This window comes from Triturus cristatus, chromosome 9 (genome assembly GCF_964204655.1).
Source record: "Triturus cristatus chromosome 9, aTriCri1.1, whole genome shotgun sequence".
NCBI lineage: Eukaryota > Metazoa > Chordata > Amphibia > Caudata > Salamandridae > Triturus > Triturus cristatus.
The window spans coordinates 576,313,558-576,335,294 of record NC_140592.1 but is presented as its reverse complement, the minus strand read 5'-3'; positions in this window follow the sequence as shown (position 1 = coordinate 576,335,294).

Genomic DNA, 21,737 nt, shown 5'->3' with positions numbered 1-21,737 from the left:
AATGCCGATAAAGGTTCCAGAATGGACCCTTGTCCAGAAATTATCGGTCTGCCCGGGGGAGGTCGTTGAGCTTTGTGTATTTTTGGTAGAATATAAAAATACGGCATGATGGGATATTTAGTCTGTAAAAATTGACACTCCCTGGTTGTTATCCACCCCTCATGGAGCGCATCATCCGACAGATCTTTAATAATTCTCTTGAGTCTGTCAGTGGGATCATCTTTCAGTGGTAGATAGAAACGGCGGTTCTCAAGTTGTCGGAGGCACTCTGCTCTATAATCCACAGTGTCTAGGATGACTATGGCCCCACCCTTATCTGCTGGTTTAATAGTTACCAGAGAGTCTGATGATAGACCCTGGAGGGCTTTTTGTTCCACCAATGGTAAATTATTGTATGTAGATTTATGATTCTTACATAGCATTGAGATATCCTCACGGACCGCTTTTTCAAAGGTCAAGACTGCTGATGGTACTGAGTGAGTAGGAGGATTAAACAAAGAGCGTCTCTTGAGGCCAGTGTTGATTTCAGCTTGATCATCTCCGATCGCTTCTTTGTCTTTGAAAAAATAGTGCAATCTAAGTTTGCGAAAAAATTGTGCTAATTCGCACTGTATCTGGAAAGGATCCCCATCAAAGGTAGAGACAAAACCCAAACCTCTGTTAAGGACTGATTCTTCATCCTTAGTCAATGTTTTGGAGCTCAAATTTACAATCAGGTTAGGTTCAAATTGTTCAGCAGAGGAGTTCTGTTCCTCAATGTCTGGCTGCGGGTTCCTGTATATGGTCCCATTTGAGGGTCCCAGTGTACATTGGACCATTGGTTTCTTCTTTTTCCCCTTGATCTGGGAGGGCCTGGTCCTAAAAAATATTGAGTATTAGGATCAGATTGGAAACATTGAAAAGGTGCCATAGGTGGTTGAAATGGATGTGGAGGATATCCCCATGGAGCCGGTGGCCACCATTGTTGTAATTGAGGCAAAGGATGTCCTCTATGTCCATTGAAGCGATTGAACCTGCCTCGTCCTCTGTATTGTTGTGTATTGTATAGGTGAATCATTAAAGATATCACCTGGGAGGACAGTTACCTACTAATGAGCATGGATGTATGCAGTTTGTACACGAGTATTCTCCAAAATGAAGGAATTGATGCATGCAGATACTTCCTTAAGGGAAGATCCTTGTCTTTTCTGTTACATACAGAAATGATCATAGAAATGATTTCAATTTGTCTCAAAAACAATGTTTTCTTGTTTAATAAACTGATGTACAGGCAGACCCAGGGGACGGCGATGGGAAGCTGCTTCGCCCCCAGCTTTGCAGGTTTGTACCTCGGCTGGTGGGAGGAGCAGATTGTCAGAAACACCAGACAATACCATGAGCACGTCGTCCTCTGGGTAAGATATATTGATGATATCTTTTGCATTTGGAACGACACTGAAACTCAAGCACAGGATTTTGTTTCTGATCTAAACAAAAATACCTTCAACTTACAATTTACCAGTGAAACCAACAGTTGCTCCATTGAGTTTTTGGATTTAGGATTAGAAATTCACAACAAAAAGATATGCAGTAAATTATTCAGAAAAACAACTGCAGGTACCAGTTTGTTGCACGCCAATAGTTGCCATCCTAAGAATCTGATATACAGCATTCCACCTGGGGAATTGTTACGCGCCAAAAGAAATTGTAGTACTGAAGAGAATTATGTACTTGAAGAAAAAATGATGAGTCAGAGATTTTTAGAGCGTGGCTACAGCAAAGCTACGATTGACTTAGCTATTGAGAAAGTAGCCAAAGTAAAAAGAGAAGACATGTTCCTGAGAAAAGAAAGGGTACAAACCAATGATCAGCTAAAATTCATCACTACGGATCATAATCAAGCATGGGATGTAAGAAAAAGTCTTAATAAATTCTGGGACATATTAAAGACTGATGTTGACCTTAAAGAAAAGATAGGTAACTACCCCTCAATTACCTTTAGGAAGGCCAAATCCCTGAAAGATGTTTTGATGACAAGTACGATAAAAGAAACTAAGAAACCGAATGCTATACAAGGTTTCTTTACTTGTAACAAATGCAAAGCGTGCAAATTCAGTCAAAGCTGTAAATCTGTGAAATTAAATAATGAAAAACCAGCGTACAAAATTTTGAAGCATTTGACTTGTGACACAGAATATTCATTTTATGCACTTAAATGTCCATGTAATCTATTTTACATTGGAAGTACCATTCACAAAGTAAAGAAAAGGATTTTAGAACACTTTAGAGCTGTAAAGAAAAATGACAAACAATATCCGGTAGCCCGCCATTTCAGTCTGAAACACAATCAAAATGTAAATCTTCTTAATTTCTATGTATTGGATTGTGTCCCCCAAAGGGAAAGGGGGGGCAATCGTACATTGGAGTTGAGAAAGATGGAATCCAAAATGATAATCAAGTATGACACCATGTGCCCTATAGGTTTGAACCAGGATGAGGAAATGTCAATACATTTAAGATAAAGTAATTGTCCAGAAGCTGCAACCATCTAAATATGTTTTTAAGGGTTTTTAAGGTTTTAAAAATTTTGTTTTCATACAGCAGTCCTTCTAGTTAACATAAATTTTTGATTTGTTGCAGAATTGATGCAGATAACCGAAAAGCAGATGCATTAGGCTGATTATGTGTATAAGAAGAAACCACACTATGAGGATTATATCTCACTTGAGTCCAAAAGAGTGTATGTTTTGCAAGTTTAATGACTCAATAGATTAAACCCACTTGGGTATTATTGGATATAATTGTATTTAAATAATATATTGTTTTCACAATATTGAAACAAGCAAACACGTAAAATGTTGGTATAAACATTTAAATAGTGAATTGTAACTTCTGCTTTGTTTATACAAATCTAACTATGATGTTGAACAAAAACTTTATTGCAACATTGTGGCCGACAGTATGTTTTCCATGTTTACTAAAGTTAACAGAAATGGGACGCTGTAACTTTAAAAGTATCATTTGCATTTAGAAATCCCCGCCCATGAACAAGGAGTGATTGAAACTCCGAAACGCGTAGGGACTTTCGTTGAATAAAGCACGTCTTTAAACTGAGGCCACGGTACCAGTGAGTTTTCTTTCATGAACATTAACTGGATTGCGTTGGATATACATATATACATATACTACCTGAATGTTGGCTTTAATTGCTCTAGTAGCGACTAGAGGACTGAGAGGTATAAGTCACATACACAAAAAATATTGACCTTCTTATAAAAGTCTTAGTGCCACCACAAGATTTATCATCCGTTACAAGAGGGGTAATCTTTAGCATGTACTTGTATTTATTGTCAGAATAATGTCCTGTTCTATCGCTAACTTTGCCCCGCTGTTTAGACACTCTATACCTTGAAATAGCGAATGGCAGAATATTCACGTACATTTCATATTGATTCAGGCAAGATACGCCTCTAATCTTGTTCTATTTACAATAACAAATTGGAACGAACTACAGACGCCATTTTTATGACGTCATTTTGTAGTTTTGATGACATGATCACCGTGAGCCTGTGGTCATGTGTGATTGATGAACGGCTGTGCTCGCGTGTGCGTTGGATTACCTTTGTGTACTTAAGCGCGCTCGGAGCTTGTCTGCTTCACCTCCATTCCCTGACTCAGATGCCATTTCGAGGCAACGACAGGTAGGTGAGGGCACTTTGATTTACTGTGACCATTTCGGCATGTAACTGTTTGCGTAGCCTATTTTAGTGGTATACATGCGCTGTCTATGGACGTTTCTTACACTGCCTAGATTTCGTCACTAAGTTTAGAGATGTACATATCCAGGGAGATTGCCCCTTGAGATTTTTGTTGGTTGTTTGTTTGTTTCTAAACATAACGATTATCCATCTTCTGATCGAGTAGAGCAGTGATTCGCTATCTTGGATAATTAGACCATAGAGACTTACAGTTGGTCTTATAACTTACGAACCAAGCGCATATATTAAACAGAAAAATGAGGTTTGCAGTCCCGTTTTACTGTACATGAACTATTGTACATCTGACCTTTACATTGGGCATTCAGTATTAGTTTTATTATTTTATTTTTATTTTTAGTTATTTTTATCATTAACATGTGGCCAACTCACCACCTTTTAAATCCTTACCTATTAATGACTATTGTACGAAGACCGGGCAGTTCTCTCACATTTGTTTGTATGTTTGTGAATACTGAGAATACATACACCGGGTGTAGAGGTGTTAGTTACTTTGTTTAGAGAGCACCTGCACAGAGTCAAAACAGTTTTCTTATGCTACTAAAAGAGTTTGATTACTGTAAGCGGCCTCTGTCTTTTCCATATAGAGCGGGGCCTCTTAGTCCTGAGTAAGGTTCCAGGCGAGGTGAGGTCCATTCCTCGATCAATATGGGTAAGCATTCACATACAATGGGTGTGCTCAAAGTGTACAGTTTGGAGTAGAATTATTTTGATGACATTATTTGGAGATTAAAACAAAATTTCTTATATGTTTTTTTGACAGATGCCTACTGCATCTTTTGAAGCGGAGGATCACATTGAGGTGGTATTAAATCCAACCTTAAGATAATAGTGTGATAAGCACACTTTATCACTATTTTTCTTTTGATACACTAATGCAGTAGCATATATTTGACAACTGGGGTCCTGAAGAAAGCCTTTGGGAGAATGAGTTCCCGTATGGCTGAAACATGTCGACCTTTTCATTCAGCAGTTATTTGTTGAACACTGCTCGTTGCACTGTTGTTTTTAGTTAGAGTGTGAGATCTTTTTTTCATATTAAACTAGTAGCATTTTTCTCATAACTCTATTTTAACACACCACTTGTTTCTTTTCAAGCACTGCACTTCCTTCAATTGATCTATCACCAAATACATATGATCTCCTTGCTCCGATCCTTTGCAAATCTTGGACCTGATTGAGTGGGCTCACTCCCTATAAGATATTCTCTATGATCAAGAGATATATCTTTCTTTGGATTGGATGACCAAATGATAGGATTGATCACATAGACAATTGATGGGTATCCAAGCTTTACTCTAGGGTCCTCGTTTGATTGTTTCTTTTTGTCTCTTTTTCTCCTTTCTCTACTCCTTGACTTGTCATCTTTTGACAGACACAGCTGTACATAACACCATACGCATATGGTTTTTGTTAGTCCCCCAGTTCCACTTGTTTTTGATATGGTGAGTGTAGGTTGTCTGTGACTGCGAGTCCCATCATACTCTTGGCTACACCCCCCTTCCCAGCATGCCCATACTTCTTCCCTCTTGACTCTGCTTCCCTGTGAGGGGGTGTGACAGCAATGGTAAAATGGCTGACATAAATCCTGGTGTTTGTTTGGCTACAAGTCCAAAGTGAGCCCCTGTGCTTCACACAGCAGCACCCAGTATGGGGTATCTTTTGCTGATATTTCAACGAGGTGTATGTCAATGCATTGTACCCGGTGAGTTGTGTGGAGTTTGTGTTGAGGGGGGGGTGTCTCCCCATGCTGATAAGTATGGACAGGGCTGTCAGTCCTCCTTCCCTTCATGAAACGGGCTTCCATTGTAGGGCGTGCAAGTTGTCTTTCAGGATGTCAGTCAGTGGTGTCCTGCTTCTGATTTGCACACAAGCCCTAGCAGGGTCTTGTGCTCCCCACAGCAGGAGCCAGTGTCAGCCATCTTGTCAGTCATTTTCCACTCCCTGTGATGTGGGCATGTTTCTGAGAGGTCTTGATGGGCCAATGAGGAGGGGGAGCATTATCTGTGACTACAGGCCCCATCATGCTTTTGGCTACACTCACTTCACCTGCATCCCAACTATTCCTTCCTGACAGTCAGCTGCACTGTGAGGTGGTGAGTTTGTGGTGGCAAACTGTCTGGCAAGGTCTATTTGGCTTAGTGCCACTGGCTTGCTCTATTTGTTTGTAGGTTGATGCATGTCATGACACAGTTCCCAGTCACTCTGAGATGGCAGGTATTGTGTTTGTCTGACTGGCATGCACATCTTGGGCTGATTATCTATTGGTTAGTGTAGCGTTGCTTGCGGTGCATGGTTTCACTGTCCCCTTGCCACACAATCTTGGGTATGTTGTTTGTGTACTCACCAGGCTCTGGGATGTCTGTTAGGCCATGTACGCTCTCTGGTTGTAGGATGTCCTGCACCTTCTCCTCCCAGGTCCTGAAGTAGACTGATTTGGCAGGAGGGCCACCGCCGGTGCACTGACTCAGGGCGTGATCTTTTCCAATGAGTTTCTTGACCCTCCTGCGCACGTCATACCACCTGTTCTGGATATAGTCCTTTGTGCGCCTTGCTGGTGCTTGGGCGTTCACCTTGTCCACAATCCTCGCCCACATCTTGGTTTTCTGTGAGATGGGGGTCCTTTGGACCAATGTACCAAACAAATGTGGCTCTACTCTGAGGATCTCGTCTACCAGCACTTCTAACTCACTATCTGTGAACTTTGGATTCTTCTTTGGGGGCATGGTAATGGGTGGTGGGGGTGAGGGATATGTGTGTGAGGGTGCAAGTGATGGTGGGTTGGTGTTGGTCTTTCTGGGTGTATGTGTGTGTGCTTTTGTATGAGGTGCTGATGGTGTGTGAGTTGTGTCATGGGTGAGTTGTGAGTGTGTCTGTGGTTGCTGTGTACTGGTGTTTGCTGCTGGCTGTGTCTCCTGTTTGCAAGGGATGATGGTAGTGATTGTAGTCCTTTATATAGTTGGAGTGGTGGGTGTGTCTTTGTCCAATGTTTTTTTGTGGTATTTATTGGCTTTGTCATTGCTTGTTTGGTCATTTTTTTGTCTTTTTTCCTTTATGTTTTGTAGGCATGAAGGAGACGTTCATGTTATGGAAACGGACGCTGCTGTTGTCTCGTGCGGGCTTCTCCGCCTCGTTCAAGCTGCCTATCTTCTGTGTTTGGTACGCGGCGGTCGCGGCGGTCTCTATTGCTTGTGTGGTGGGTTGTCTGTGCGTGTTGGTCATGCGGCTTGGTTTCCGTGCGAGTCGGTCTGGTTTTACACGCATTGCATCGTACTGCGCAAATCGTACATCGCGGGTACGGGTCGATCGGGTTCATTCCGGGTTCGTGTCGGTCGGTGAAAATCGCGTCGGTTTTCCAGCCAGATCACTATTCTCCCTACGGCTCAGTCGTATGGCTAGTATTCCGTACATGTCCGTTGTAATTCACACGCGTTGCATCATACTGCACAGGTCGTACGGTGCTGGTCCGTGTCGGTCGGTATTCTGTCCGGGTCCATGTCGGTCAGTTCGTTTTGCGGCCGGAATCGGAACCAGCCCCTTAATGAACACATTTAATAAATTAATGAATGTCAGTTGCACAACAGGAGTTCTTCACGTTAATGTTTTCTGCTAGTTACATTCACTTTCTACGTTAATTCTCCATGTTACTATTCAATGGCATAAACACATCACGTTTCACATTATTACATTTAGAAATTCTAACACATCATGTTAACATGACAAAGGACTATGGGGTCAATTAGAATGTTGGGGGATTGTCACCGCCCGCATGGCGGTGGCGATCCGCCCGACATTCTCTCCCGCCTGCATGCCATTTCCCCCCGCCATATTACTATGGCGGGGGGGCCCCGGCGGACGGAGAGACCGTCCGCCAGTTTTCCGCCCAGTCAATGAGTCGACCGGGCAGAAAAGGTTTTAATATGGTGGCGGTGTCTGTTAGACACCGCCATCCATATTACGATACATGCAGGGATTTGCCTTTCCCACGGAAAGGCATGCGGTCCTTGCCATTGGGGGCCTGTAGAATTTTGGGGGGTGGGGGTGCAAGGTACCCCCCTGCATTTGCATGCACAACATGGCAGGCACCTGCCATGTTGTGCATGCAAATGCACAACATGCCTTTTTGGCATTGCGGCACCGCCCGCCTCAATGTTATAAATGCAGGATGCACCCGCCAGTGTGGCGGGCGCATCCTAATCACCCCCACGGGACCACCGCACTTATGTCGGGCGGTCCCTTTTTATGACGGGATGGCGGGCGGACAAAGTCTGCCCGCCGTCCTAATGATGCCCTATATGCGGTGCACTCTACATGTGTGACTAAAATTAACCTCTATAATTAAAACGTGGTTTCCTCTATATCAGTCTCAAGGCCCGTCCTGCGGCCCGCTGTGCCTACATGTGGGGCTACTCTCCAAACTCGATAGTGGCCCATTTCTCTCACAGCTGCACTGCTCCCAGCTGGGATCTGGCACGGTGGTGAGCAAGCCCAGACTACGCCGCAACACCTGCTGACACCCTCCTGGATGGCCAATTGTCAGAAGGCTTAATTTTCGCAATGACCAGGAGTGCCTGGGCCACTTTTGTTCAGAAGACAGCCTTCTCACAAGCTCTGCAGCTAATAACCAAGAAACACCACAAAACGATCCTGCACTAAAATACCACAAAAAGCTCAAACCCTGCTAACAGCCACCATGTATACCACAGAAAAATGGTGGCTGGTAGCGTAAAAGTACCCCATATAAATGCCCTTGGCCACATTACAGCCCAAAAAAAGCCATATGTGGGAGCAGTCACTTGGATTGCTCCATTCCCCAAATGTCCCTCAAGATCCCATTGGTAAACCCTTCATTGATTGATATTCAGTAATGGGCAGCAAAGGGTGTGAGCCTTAAGCGCCCAACTACATTGTGTTTTTGAATTTTTCCTTCATCATTGGCATTGGTGCAGGGATAGAATATCAAATCAAAAATGTACCAATGTTATATATTATAGTATTTTTTATATGTATGTGATGTATGAATTTTTGTATGTAATGTTTTAGCATTTTTAATATATGTGTTACATTTTTAGTAGTTATTAATTTTTTATTTTTTTTTATTTTTGCATTTTTAGTTCCGTAGCGGGTTGTGGGTTTATAGGGGAATACAGTGGGAAGTAATTTAATTATATAAAATTAATTGATTATTTTTAGTAGTTATTAATATTATTTTATTAGAATTTTGCGTTTTTAGTTCCATAGCGGGTTGGGGGTTTATAGGGGAATAGGGTGGGAAGTAATTTCATTACATTACATTTATTGAATATTTTTTATTTATTAATATTTGTTTAATTGAGATGTTATAGTGTTAAATGTGTAAAGTAATTTATTATTAATTAATTAATAATTGGTTGTTAATTAATTTTAATTAGTTATTTGGCAATTAATTAGGGTAATTGTGTAAATAATTTTAGGTGTGTATTGTGTTGTTTATAGATGTAAAGGGTGGGAAGGGTGGGAAGTATTTTTTTTTTAAATTGATGAATTAATAATTAGTTGTTTATTAATTTAAATTATTTAATTAGTAATTAAATATGGTAATTGTGTTATTCATTTTAGGTGTGTGCTGTGGAGTTTATAGCAGTAAAGGGTGGTAACTAAGTTGTGTTTGATTAATTATTATATAGTTGTTAATTAATGTTAATTATTTTATATTTATTTTGTGTAATTGTTTATTTTTGTGTGTGTTGTTTTTACTTTTAAAGGGGTATAAGGTGGTATTAAATACATTTTAAATATTTAATTATTAGTTGTTAATAGTAATAATTTTATTTAAAAAAAATAATATTTAATTGTTCCTTATTATTTTATAGTTTGATTGAGGTGTGTGTTGTGGATAATATAGTGTTAAAGCATGTGTACTCAATGAATGTTTATTATTTTTTTGAATTAATACGTTTTTTTTAAATGATTATTAATTATGTTAACTATGGAAATAGATTTAATTTAAAATGTTGAAGTGTTTTGTTATTGGTCTGGTGTTATAGGGCAGGAAATAAAATAAACACATTTATGTTTTGAATAATTGTTTTGTTTGTTAATATTTTCAACTTTTAAAGAATTATTATATATAAATGTATTCATATATTATTTATATAGGTTTTTGTTTTATGTCATTAATATTATAATATGTGTTCTTTTTATTTGCTTAATATATTTAATTGCATATTTTTAAAATATTGTTTATTTATTTTTATGATTTAAAAAAAAAAATTCAATTGTTTAAGTGTTAGTAGTATTTTTTGTTTCTCTGCTATCCAACACTTTCTCTTATGTTGCATTCACTGGAGTGGGAATAATAATGTTTACCTCCCCGCTATCCAGTACTTTCCCTACTGTTGCATTCACTAGAGTAGAAATAGTAATTTTTACCCCTCCACTATCCAGCCCTTTCCCTACTGTTGCATTCACTGGAGTGGGAATAGTGATTTTTACCCCTCCGCTATCCAACACTTTCCCTACTGTTGCACTCACTGGAGTTGGAATAATAAATGTTACCCCTCCGCTATCCAACCCTATCCTACCGTTCCATTCAGTAGAGTCGGAACATTAATTTTTACCCCTCCGCTATCCAACACATTCTCTACTGTTGCATTCTTTAGAGTGGGAATAGTCATTTTTACCACTGTGCTGTCCAATACTTTCCCAACTGTTGCACTCACTGGAGTGGGAATAGTAATTTTTGTCCCTTCACTATCCAACATTTTCCCTACTGTTGCACTCACTGGAGTTGAAATAGCAAATGTAATTCCTCCACTATACAACACTATGGGGTCGATTCCGATCCTGGATTTTTTTTCTCATACGACTCGTATCCGTATTTTTTTACGTACGAAACGTACAAGTCCCATACAAACGGCGAAGTACGATTCGTACGTGGAAAATACATACGAATCGCCTCGGGAAAAGTCTACGAGACGTCCCCGGACAGGTTTACTTACAACTCGTAAAACTGAAGTCCGAGCGCGCAAGTATGATCCGTACCGCCTGTCCGAAAACACAAGCGCATGGAAAAGGCCCCGTACGGAGCGAACTTTGTACGACCCCTACCCCGAGTACAGCCTCCCACCCCTCCCGTGTACGTCCGCACCATACACCCCACCCCCTTACGTACGGACCGTACCCCAGGCGTACCCCCACCTGCGTATGTCCGCACCGTACCCCAGACGTACCCCCACCTGCGTATGTCCGCACCGTACCCCAGGCGTACCCCCCACCCACGTATGTCCGCACCGTACCCCAGGCATACCCCAATCCTCGCGTATGTACGGTCCGTACATAAGCGAGGATTGGGTATATCCTACGCGGGTGGGGGGTACGCCTGGGGTACGGTCCGTACATACGGGGGTGGGGGTACGGTCCGTACATATGCAATGTTGGGGTTCGCACCGTACATGATGACACGTACGATGTGGGTGATGGCGTGTACGTCGCGTAGCGGGCCCCCTTTTCCTCGTGCATCGCAGCGTACTTAGCTTTTACGGCACTTTTTGGCTCCCGTAAAAATATAGCCGTGCGGAGTGCTGTAGGTACGAATCGTACTTGCTGGTCTGTAAAACGCTGCCTGACTCCGTGCGGACGTCGCGTACGCGCTGTCCAGGATCGGAATTGTATGTATTTTTTAGCCGTACGGTGTTTTTTACGATTCGTACGGAAATGGTATTTCTGTATGAATCGTACTTGCTGGTTTGTACGGTGGAATTCCCGGGTACGAGTCGTACGGAGAAAACGCTCCGTACGACCATTTGTACCCGGGTTTTACAGGATCGGAATCGGCACCTTAACATTGCACTTATTGTATTGGGAAATGTAAGTTTACATTTTTTCTTCTAGTTTAATGTTTTAATTTACTATAGAATTTGTTTTTATTTTAAATTATTGATATATATATTTTACTTTTTTATAATTTTAAAGTTTAAAAGTTAAATAAAGATAGTAGTTAATACATTATTTTTAAGTAAATAAATGTATATGTATAAATTATTATGTTTGTGTGTTTATAATGTTTTAAATTACGTGTATTTGTTATATTTAATTAAAATATATTAACTCTAATTTATTTTGTTAAAAATAATAATGATATTTAATATATTTAATATATTTTATTTTATTTTATATATATTTTTAAATCGATATTTTTTACATGTATATTTTTTACTTTTATATTTTTGATTCGATATTTTTGTACTTACCTGGTTAAGTATAGGGAGTCGATATTTTTGCATTCTATATATTTTTTCTCTTTTTTTGCATCTATATTTTTTACATCGATATTTTGTCAGTGAGCCCGGTAAAATGCGTACCAGCAAATGTATCTTAAAAACTGCCTTGACTTCCTGACCCTCACTTGGAGCGAGGAGCCGAGTGAACGCATAATGTATGAATTTCCAAATTCTTTATTTTTAAAAATAAAAGCTAATTAATGAGGGGCAGGGCAGAGACCTGGCGCTCATATAAAGGAACCCTTACTGGCGTACAACAAACTGAATTTACTCTTGTCATTTCATAAAGGTTTGGCATGAAAGGAAACTATGGCATAGTGCCATTAAGTTAAATGTCAACAATGATTTAAGGTGATTAACTAGAAAAGCCAGGATTTACTTCCTGCTATCCTGGTTCTCAAGCATGTTAGTTCACCACAAGACCACATCCCTTCCCGCATAACTGCCCTCTTGAATCACTAAGACACCTTTCTGAAATCCTCTGAACAATAGCTACAAAGATTACATCTCATTTTTATCATATTTATGCATGCTTCACTGTCCATATTCTTGTTCTGTAAAACAAATGGCAATTTCAGAATAGTGAGATTTCAGTACTTCTCCAAAGCAGTCTCGATATTTCAGTTAAAGTGTTTATCAAACGTGCCTTCTTGATAAAAACAGGCAGCAGATCTATCAACAAGCAACCGACCTGCGTTCTCGTAAAAAATGTTAGGAACAACCTCAACCCGCGAAGGAAAGAGTAACAGTGGTTTCAAAGGTCAATCCCACAATCCCCCTAAATTATCATCCCCCAAGTGTGAACATATCATACGGCTTCAAGAGAGGGTGCTGCAAGAGGGAAAAGGGGTACGGAAGGAACTATAAAGAAGTCAAAACACGCCTAGAGTATTTGGTCCACGGGAGGAACCTCTCCACACTCATGCAAATAACTGTCAACTTCTGAGTCTTGGCAGCTTCTTAAGGTGATGAGTGGCATAACAACAACAGTACAGTAATTAGCCCAGTAAAAGTATAGATTCGACATACAAGTTAGATAAATGACTCACTAGGTCTTTGAGGAAATTAGACAATGCTGAACCCCAGCAGGCATGGGATATCGCCCCAGTACTCCCAACAAACCAGCACTGTAGACACCAGCAGACTGCCACCACGTGGTGGATACATTATGAATCTTCATAGATGAATCAGCTGACAAGAAAGTTCTTGGAGGCTCTGAAACTGGAAAAGACAGAGACACCACCGACAGAGAAAGGGCACCTAAAATAACAAAAGTGAGGGATGCTAAGTCTTCGTCAAGCTAATCAAACCTAATGGTGTTAGCAGGGGTGGCTCTAGGCTCATGATGGCCCTGTGCAGGGAGCGTAGGTAGGGGGCCCCGGAAGAGGGGGTCCGGGCGGGGCAGAAGCCGGAGGCCGCCAAATCCCTGCCAGGGGCTGCCACGAATATGTATTGTATCCGATTCCTCGTGGCCAGGCGGCCCCTGGGGTTTGGCGTCCCTGTGCAGGTGCACAGCTTGCACATGCCTAAGGCCGCCCCTGGTGTTAGGCACCATCTCCCTACTTCTGATTTTATATGTAATGACCCAGGTGTTGTGTAATATGTGGTATCCCCTCGGGATCGTGTATCCCCTGGCTTCGGAAGACTCCGGACGTCCTGCTTATTGGACACCTCGGACAAGCCCACAAGCAACCCCGCCCACCTCAGGAGAAGGCAGCCTCGGCTTTCGCAGGCAGAAGCAGCAGCGCCCCGAGCTCAGCAGCCGTCAGTAATGCATGCATCTATCTGCTTTACACGCTTACTGAGACACTCGAAAAGGGTGTCAATATATAACTTAACTCTTTCATTTCTTTACTCTGCCGTGATCTCTGACTATTTGAACAGACACCCTCGAGATATTAACTACATGTAAAACAAAGGACAAAGATAAGAGGATATCTCGAATGCGAAACGAAAACATTACTTTGAGGAAATGGAATGAAATCAACATGAGTTAAACATAATTAAAAGGGAGCGGAAAGTTTCACAGTAATTGAAAAAGCACGGAAATAATGCAAACATTAAACAGGGAACAAGAAATAATTTCAGGATTGAAAAAGAACAGGGAGAATGCATGACTGGAAAATGGAGAAAAAACATTTTGGCTTTTTATTAAAAAAACATACTGACATCCTTAAAGATAATACACGGAAAGAAGAGCCTGTGCATGAGCTGGACCTTGAAAATATTTGTATTAACATTTGTAAGCTCTGACATTAATAGGTCACATGACAGCGCTACACTGAGAGGTACTTCTTAAAAGTGATAGTTCCTTCAACATGGATTTAGAACCATTTCTCCCCGCCCTTAATCTGGTGACAGTGCCATTAGTAAAATAAGAGGCAGGGTAGTTTTTATTTGAACCCTGTCTGTGTCCCAGATCACTATAAAGCAGCATTATGGTCTATTAAAACAATCACCGTAGGCTTTTGTGCAGCTGGTACTCTGAAATCACATATTTGAAAGTGCTATGCCTAAGATCACAAAATTTAAGCAGGAAAGCCGTGATTTATCCAGGCTTTCTGGTTTCACTTTGTGAAAATCAGTCACTAAATGGGTATGATTTTGTCTCCTTATTACATTAAGGCTTCGTTTTGACCTCTGTGTGCACTTTTCTGCAATTTTTATATAACGCGAACTCAACCCCCAAGATACTGGAGCGCCTATATCAGCAATATTTACATTAAACATGGTCACGTTTCTTTTGGCAGGGGTAGGTTAAGTGATTTGCCCAGAATCCCAGAACGTTCAGAAGATGTTGAGACTTGAACCTGGTTACTCAGTTCCAATGCCGACAGCTCTGGCCGTAAATGTCAGGGTAGAGCAGAGACGAGCAGAAGGGTAGAGCATATCGGCCTGCTGCCTGTGTCCTAGGTCACACATAGCTGCCAAGGTTTCAGATTGCATATGTGTGACATTTTCATAATTTCAGTGTAATTATGAGTGACATTCAACGACCATGAGTGACACTTTTTTGCGCGCAAAATCAAGCAATGAAGATGAGGGAAACATATATAAATATCAGAAATTACACCCATTTGAGCAACAAGAAACTCTAAAAAGATCTGAAAACTGCTGGAAGGCACCAGAAATGGAAGGGTGTTAGTGACCTTGCAACTTGATTGTAGTTAAACAAATGTGTAACCATGATATTAACAGACTGCAGGATTGGTGATGTGAACAGATCAGTAGGATCGAATTACTTCTGAAAAATGCAAATACGAACTGCAGCATAAAGTACAAACAAAAGCTGCATTGCTGATTTCAATTGCCTTCGGGAGCTAGGTGCACACATGTGAAGATCAGGGAGTTAGACCTGAGCTGATGGCTATAGAGCAACATAAAGTTGTGCCAAGGCAGGTGACTGCTTTTCAAAAGTAGCCTTATAATGTGTTACATTTTCAGCCATTTATGACATTTCTTATCCAATATAAAATTGCATTCTTGGACATGTAGTAAAACTTTTCTTTGTACTGTTGACTAAAAAGCCAGACCTTCCTGAATATGTTTGATATGACAGATTATGCAATGATAAATAAAAGTTGTTCTAAAGACAAGAAGACATGGAATGTATTCCGCTATTGAAACATGATGCTCCGCATATTGTGTACTCATGAGAGAGCCCATTTGTACATGTTGCTGACACCACAGCATTGAGGCTAAATCTTCGGTTCTTTAAAGCATGCATATCCTTCATTCTGAGAAAGAATTCACTCAGCATGTTCTTATTGCCTGTGCATGGCCCCTTATTACCTAATTATCTCCTTCTAGGTCTCACGGTTATTACATATAACATCACAGACAGGCCCTTATATATAGGTGCTACTGCTTGCAACCCTTGCTACATCTTTGGCATCTCTCACCTTTCTAGGGGTTGCAGAGGCATCCTGTTGTTGGGGGCGTACACATGCGTACGGACTGGCCCAGAGTTCTGCTGACAGCTTCAGTCAGGTAGAGCCAACCGCGGGGGATCCATTGCTCTACAGTGGCGGTTCTCGCCCCTCAGCGGCGAGCAAGAGTTCCTCTAGACCATCCAATGGCACCAGACTAGGCTGCAGGATCATGCACTCTGCCCCCGCAGTACCTACTCCAACAGAATAAGGAGGTGCTACATTACACCGGGGATTCAGAAGCCGAGGCTGAACGCACTGCGCCCCCTCCCAAGGATCTCCTGTCACTGGCTTCTTCTTCTTCTGGGCTCACCCTGAGGCCTTCGCAATGTATTGCAGCAACACAGTGACCAAAATCACATCAGCGAGCCTTGGCCAAAGGAATAGGTAGCTTTATGAAAGACACAGGACCTCGTACCTTGATATCAGAGGAAGAGATATGAATTACAAAATTAATGACATTACAGAAAGCTGCCAGGCTCTGAAGCTGTGAAAATCACGCACCTGGGGGAGAGGTTGCGGTGATAAGGCCCCAGACAACCACACCAGCAGCAGCCGCGAGTATGCTGGGAGGCAATCCGGGTGATCATTACGCTGCTGGGTCTTGTTCGGCCCAAGAGGTACAATGCGGTAGGAGTTGCAGCACTGGCAGCAGGCTCCCAGCTACACTGGCAGGCTTCCAAAGTTAAACTATGCTGCACCTGTGGCCTACAGGTGTGGGTATCACAAAGTGTACCCTGCAAGGCTTTCTCAGCAGTAGCGATTGGGCAATGGCGCTTATGACATCCTGAGTTAATCAGAGGTGCTGCGCCGGAGTGTTAGGTGAATATCATGTTATACTTTGTAGGCAGCTGAGCGAGTTGACTCAGCCCCCAAGCCTGCCACAAGCAGTGCAGACATGCTGTTGCCAGCTAGCAGGCTTTACTCTGTCAGTGTGGTTTAATTAGCAGCGCTTAGCTCCGGCTTGCTAAGGAGGCGCTATAAATGCATGACAATGTATTTTAATACGGAAATGTGGACTACCACACTGAAATGCCTTAATCTACTGCCTTATGCGTGGTACTTGGCTGGTCACATGACTGTGATTTACTTGCTGTTAGTCTTTGTATATTCCTCCCAGTTAGAAAAAAAGGGGATTAGGTGTTGGTAGACTTGGCCAGCCTGCCAGGATGGCTGGGGGCAGAGCTGCTGCCTGCCCACCTACAGTTCAAAGGGCTATCTCCAGCACACACACACTAAGGAACATGGTACTTGCCTTTTTTCACCCCAGACTTCTTGGAGCCTTGGTAGATTAAGGGAAGAACTTTCCAGAACCAGATGTGGGGGTAGCTTGGGAAATTCCCCCACTTCAAAGGCTGGCACTAGGTATAAATATTGCACCCCCAGAATACCTCTTCAGTACATTTCTGACCTTGTGGAAGACTTCAGAAGGACTTCCTGGACACCTAGTGGACCACCCTGTTGCTTGAGGCCTGCCTTGGTTCCGGAGGTCTGCACTGCTGCTACTAGAGGACTGCTCTGCTGCTTGAGGACCTTGCTTCCCAGAGGACTTCCCTGCTGCAAGAGGCCTACCTTGATGCTTGAAGGAGAACTGGACCATCTCCATGAATGCAGGACCGCCAAACATGAGTGCAAGGGATAGTTGGCTGGCCTTCTGTGTGAGCTACAGGGGCATAACAAGCTCCAGAGACCTTGAAATCTACACCTCATCTCTGCTGGAGTGAGTGTTAATTCCCCCCCACACCAAATGGTGCCTCCCAGGTCTTGCACTCTTGGAAGTGTTATTAGAAGTCCTGCTCCTACCTAGCCATAAACGTGGGAATTCTAAGAAGTTTCACTGAAAGTACTAGAAGAACTGACAGTGGATCCACCCAAGGTGAATTGCCAGTTGGTCTGACTGTGCAGTAGCTCCTGCTACGTTATTCAATGCAGCAGCAAATCCTGCTCACCAGGACCTCTCGGTGACAGTGTCTGGCCTCATGGAGCCCTCTTCTGCTACAGTTTGTAGCTCTGTCACGCTGGAGGTTACTGTCTTCCAAAATGTTGTCTAAGTCCGAAGGTAAACATTTTCACTGGCTCGATGTTGACCAGCTCCCATTGATGACGACTGTAGGAAGCTGGCTCTGTATATACTATACCAAAGTGAGGTATAGTGTGCACAGAGTCCAGTGGATCCCCAAAGGTAGGCAGAGGTAAAAGTAGACAGTACCTTACTCTCTATTTGTGGTTGTGTTGTCGAGCAGTAAGGCCTTATCAGAGGGTAGTGCTAAGCATTTATTGCACACACTCAGGCAAGGAATGATTTCACACACTCAAGGACTGAACTCAGACCAATTTGTATAAAAATATTATTTAGTTGTGGTTTATTTTTTTTAGAAACAAGCCAGGCCTGGTACAGGTATGTATAGCAATACTTTGTAGAAATATATGCAATCAAATGACAGTTCAAATGCAGCAAATCAATATACAGCCGGATTACTTTGTAATTACTTTTGTTACTCAGTCAGGTATCGCAAGATACCAGGCTGGTACATTTCCTGTGGGAAGAAAGAACATGGTCACTGATCCTGCAAATTTGTTACAGTTTTGTACTCATGAGTAAATATTTAGTTCTCAGAAAGCAGAACTGGGTTTTACGTGTCCGTGGGTAAGAGTAGGTTCGCAGGGTGGCAGCAAGTTGCACCACCAGCGACACCAGGCGACCAGGTGCGGAGTGCCGGATCCGTATGTTAGCCAATGGGCTAGAATGGCTGTGGGAGTGGGGGACTGCAGTAAGCAGGCCACCAAGTTGGATAAACAAGCACACCTAGGGTTAGGGACAGCACGGAGGCCAAATGCACACACAAGAACTACACCGCCAGTGGCACAGAGGTGGCTGGGTGTAGGATATGGTCCTGGCTGTGATTGCAGGCATCGGTCAAGGATCCCTCCGAATTGGTCAGGGGCTGTAGACGAATGAGATCTTTAGGAGTTGCTGCTTTTGGGCCTGCTTCGTTCGATGACGGAATCAGTTGGATGGTTGTGGCAGGGCGAGTTCTCTGAGTTTTTGAGGACTGCTCACTGTAGGACACACCAAAGTTCTTTTGGAGGAGTCTGAGGTTGGGAAAGGCCGGTAGGGTTGGGGCCAAGTCAGTAGTTGTCCTCCTCGTCGCATGGCTTTTCGGTCCTTCTTCTTCTTTTCTCCTATTTGGCTCTAGTCTGAGGAGGCAAGGTTTGGGGTTGCCCATAAATACTAAATTTTGGGGTGTTACTGGTAGGGACAGGTACACCCCCTATTATGCCACCCTCCAGTGGGAGTGGGACCTAGGCCTCTTTCTGGTTGGTGGGGTCTCCCCATCTGCAAGATGGCAGGGACTGAAAGTTGAGCTTCACCTCACCTCCCCCCCCCAAGGGGTGGGGTTGGCAAAGGTGGTCACACCTCTGTTCCTGTCTTGGTTTTCCCACTGATTCTCCCGCACGGAGTGGGGGTCAGTACCGATGGGGGCCGTTTACTGAAAGCAGCAAATGGCTCGGGTAGCCCACCAAAGGCCTTTGAAGATTTCCCTTCATGGACCCAGCCCTTCCTTGGGGTAGTAGGCTTGGCACCTCGCCCCAGGATGTGCAGCTGGCAAGCAGCCACTCAGGCAGGACACTAGAGTTAGGTTGTTTTCAGGGGCCACCTCTAAGATGCCTTCTGGGTGCATTTCTCATTAATTCCTACACTGGCATCAGTGTGAGTTTAATGTGCTGAGAAGTTTGATACCCAACTTCCCAATTTTCAGTAAGGCCATTATGGTGTTGTGGAGTTCGTAATGACGACCTCCCATACTATATATGCTTAATGGCGTTACTGCGCTTACAATGCCCAAGAATGGACTTGAACACTGTAGGGGTACAGGGCTCATGAACACGTACCCTTACCAATGGCACAGTGCACCCAGCTAGAGAGGTGGCTTACCTGGGCCTGGGCCGTGGTTTGTAGGCTTTGATCACAGGGATGTGGGCCATGCCAACTCTTCACTTTTGCTCTGCACCAAAACATGCAGCCTGCAATGGCAGTGTCAGAGTGTAAAGGCCCAGGGCCTCTAAAGGTGGCACAATAAGTGCTGCAGCCCTCAGAGGTTTTCCCTGGTCACAGTGCCCTTGGCACATTGAGTGCCTTTTACCAGGGACATACATGTGGCCAGAGAGTTGTCAATTAGGTTTGGTGACATTATATTTTAGGGAAATAACACAGGTCCTGGGTATCTGGTGGCAGGAACCCAGAGCGCACTCGGTCAAAGCACATCAAAATTGGCATAAAAAGTGTGGGGGGGGGGGGCAACCATGCAAAAAGAGGGCACTTTACTACAACGACAAACACCCTGCTTCTTCTGCTCAAAGCTTTTTTCTGCCATTGTCAATGGCTTTACCGATACTTCGTCCAGTGCTCCCTGGTGATGACAACTCCTCTTTGGATGCAGCCTGCTGCCTTGCCCCGGTGAACTCTACCTTCTCCTGGACTTTTTCTTCAAAATGTAGTCTCAGTCTGAAGTTCAGCCAAAACCAGGCCTAACCCACCTTGAGTATCTGACTTGTGCTCCATCGTGGTCAACCTTAACTTTTGACTTTGTACCGGTCTCAAGCAACCAGATACACGTGGTTGGCATTTTGGTCTTTTAGTTGCTAGATTTCACTGAAATCTTAAAAAGAATCTGGTTGCATTGATAGGATTTAATTTTGTTTTGGTGTTATTTTATTTATTAAAATGTATCTTATTTTTCAAAATTGGGTTGGGATTTTTCTTGTGTTCTGTTTTCATTTTTTTACTTTTTGCTGCATAAAAACTTTACACAGTGACTCTAAGTTAACCCTTAAAGATTTTGCACCAAGCTACCAGATGGCTAAGCACTGGTTAATTCAGTGACTTTTGAGGTTCATGCTGACAATGATTCTGGTTGTTGCTTGAGTAGCATTTCATCCAACTCAAACAATAACCCTATTTCTTACTGTATTGTAACTTAGTATTTTAAACAGACAATCTACTGCTGCTTCTAAAGAAGTAGGGCAATGACCTGTTCACATTCTTACGCTAAAGTATGTTCTTCATTACAGCTTGAAGCCAACATGCTTCCTCCACACTGTTAGAAATGGGGTTTCTGGTTGGCAGAAGTATGCACCCTGTCCAAGCAGGAACCACAGTCTCAGTCAGGGTAAAGATAGTACACACTTAAAGTTTACCTATGCTCACCCTCTGGGAGCTTGGCAAAGAGCATTCAGGCTAAACTAAAGAGGCAATATGTAAATTATTTGTTCACACATACAGTAACACAGCAAAAACATCACAAAAGTACTCCACACCAGTTTAGACGAATAGCCAATATTTATCTGGGTAAAACAAGACCAAGTCAAGATATGGATTTTTCAAGAGTAACTAAAAATGCAGTGCTTAGAAGCCATGACCTACTCATAAGTCTTCCTCGCCACCTAAGTTACACAATGATATTTAGCTCCACAACAGAACCCTCAAAGTAATTTTACGCTCCAGTCCTCCCATCCCTCCCCAACATGGCCGGCCACGTTCACCCTTGACTCAGTACAAGAGGAGTTTCGACCCACCCCACTTCCAGTTTTTTTTGTTCTGCGCTGCAGACTCTCTGAGCGCGATTTGCAGGCAATTGGGACGAGGTTATGCCTTAGCTGGCCCTAACACCCGGGGTGCAGGCCCATCGAAGCGGGCTCTTGTTGTACCCCATTTTTTACCTTATTTTACTGGGCTTTTCGGCAAGGCTCGGCGGAACGAGCTCATCGTGGAGGTTGGAAGCCCTGCTACA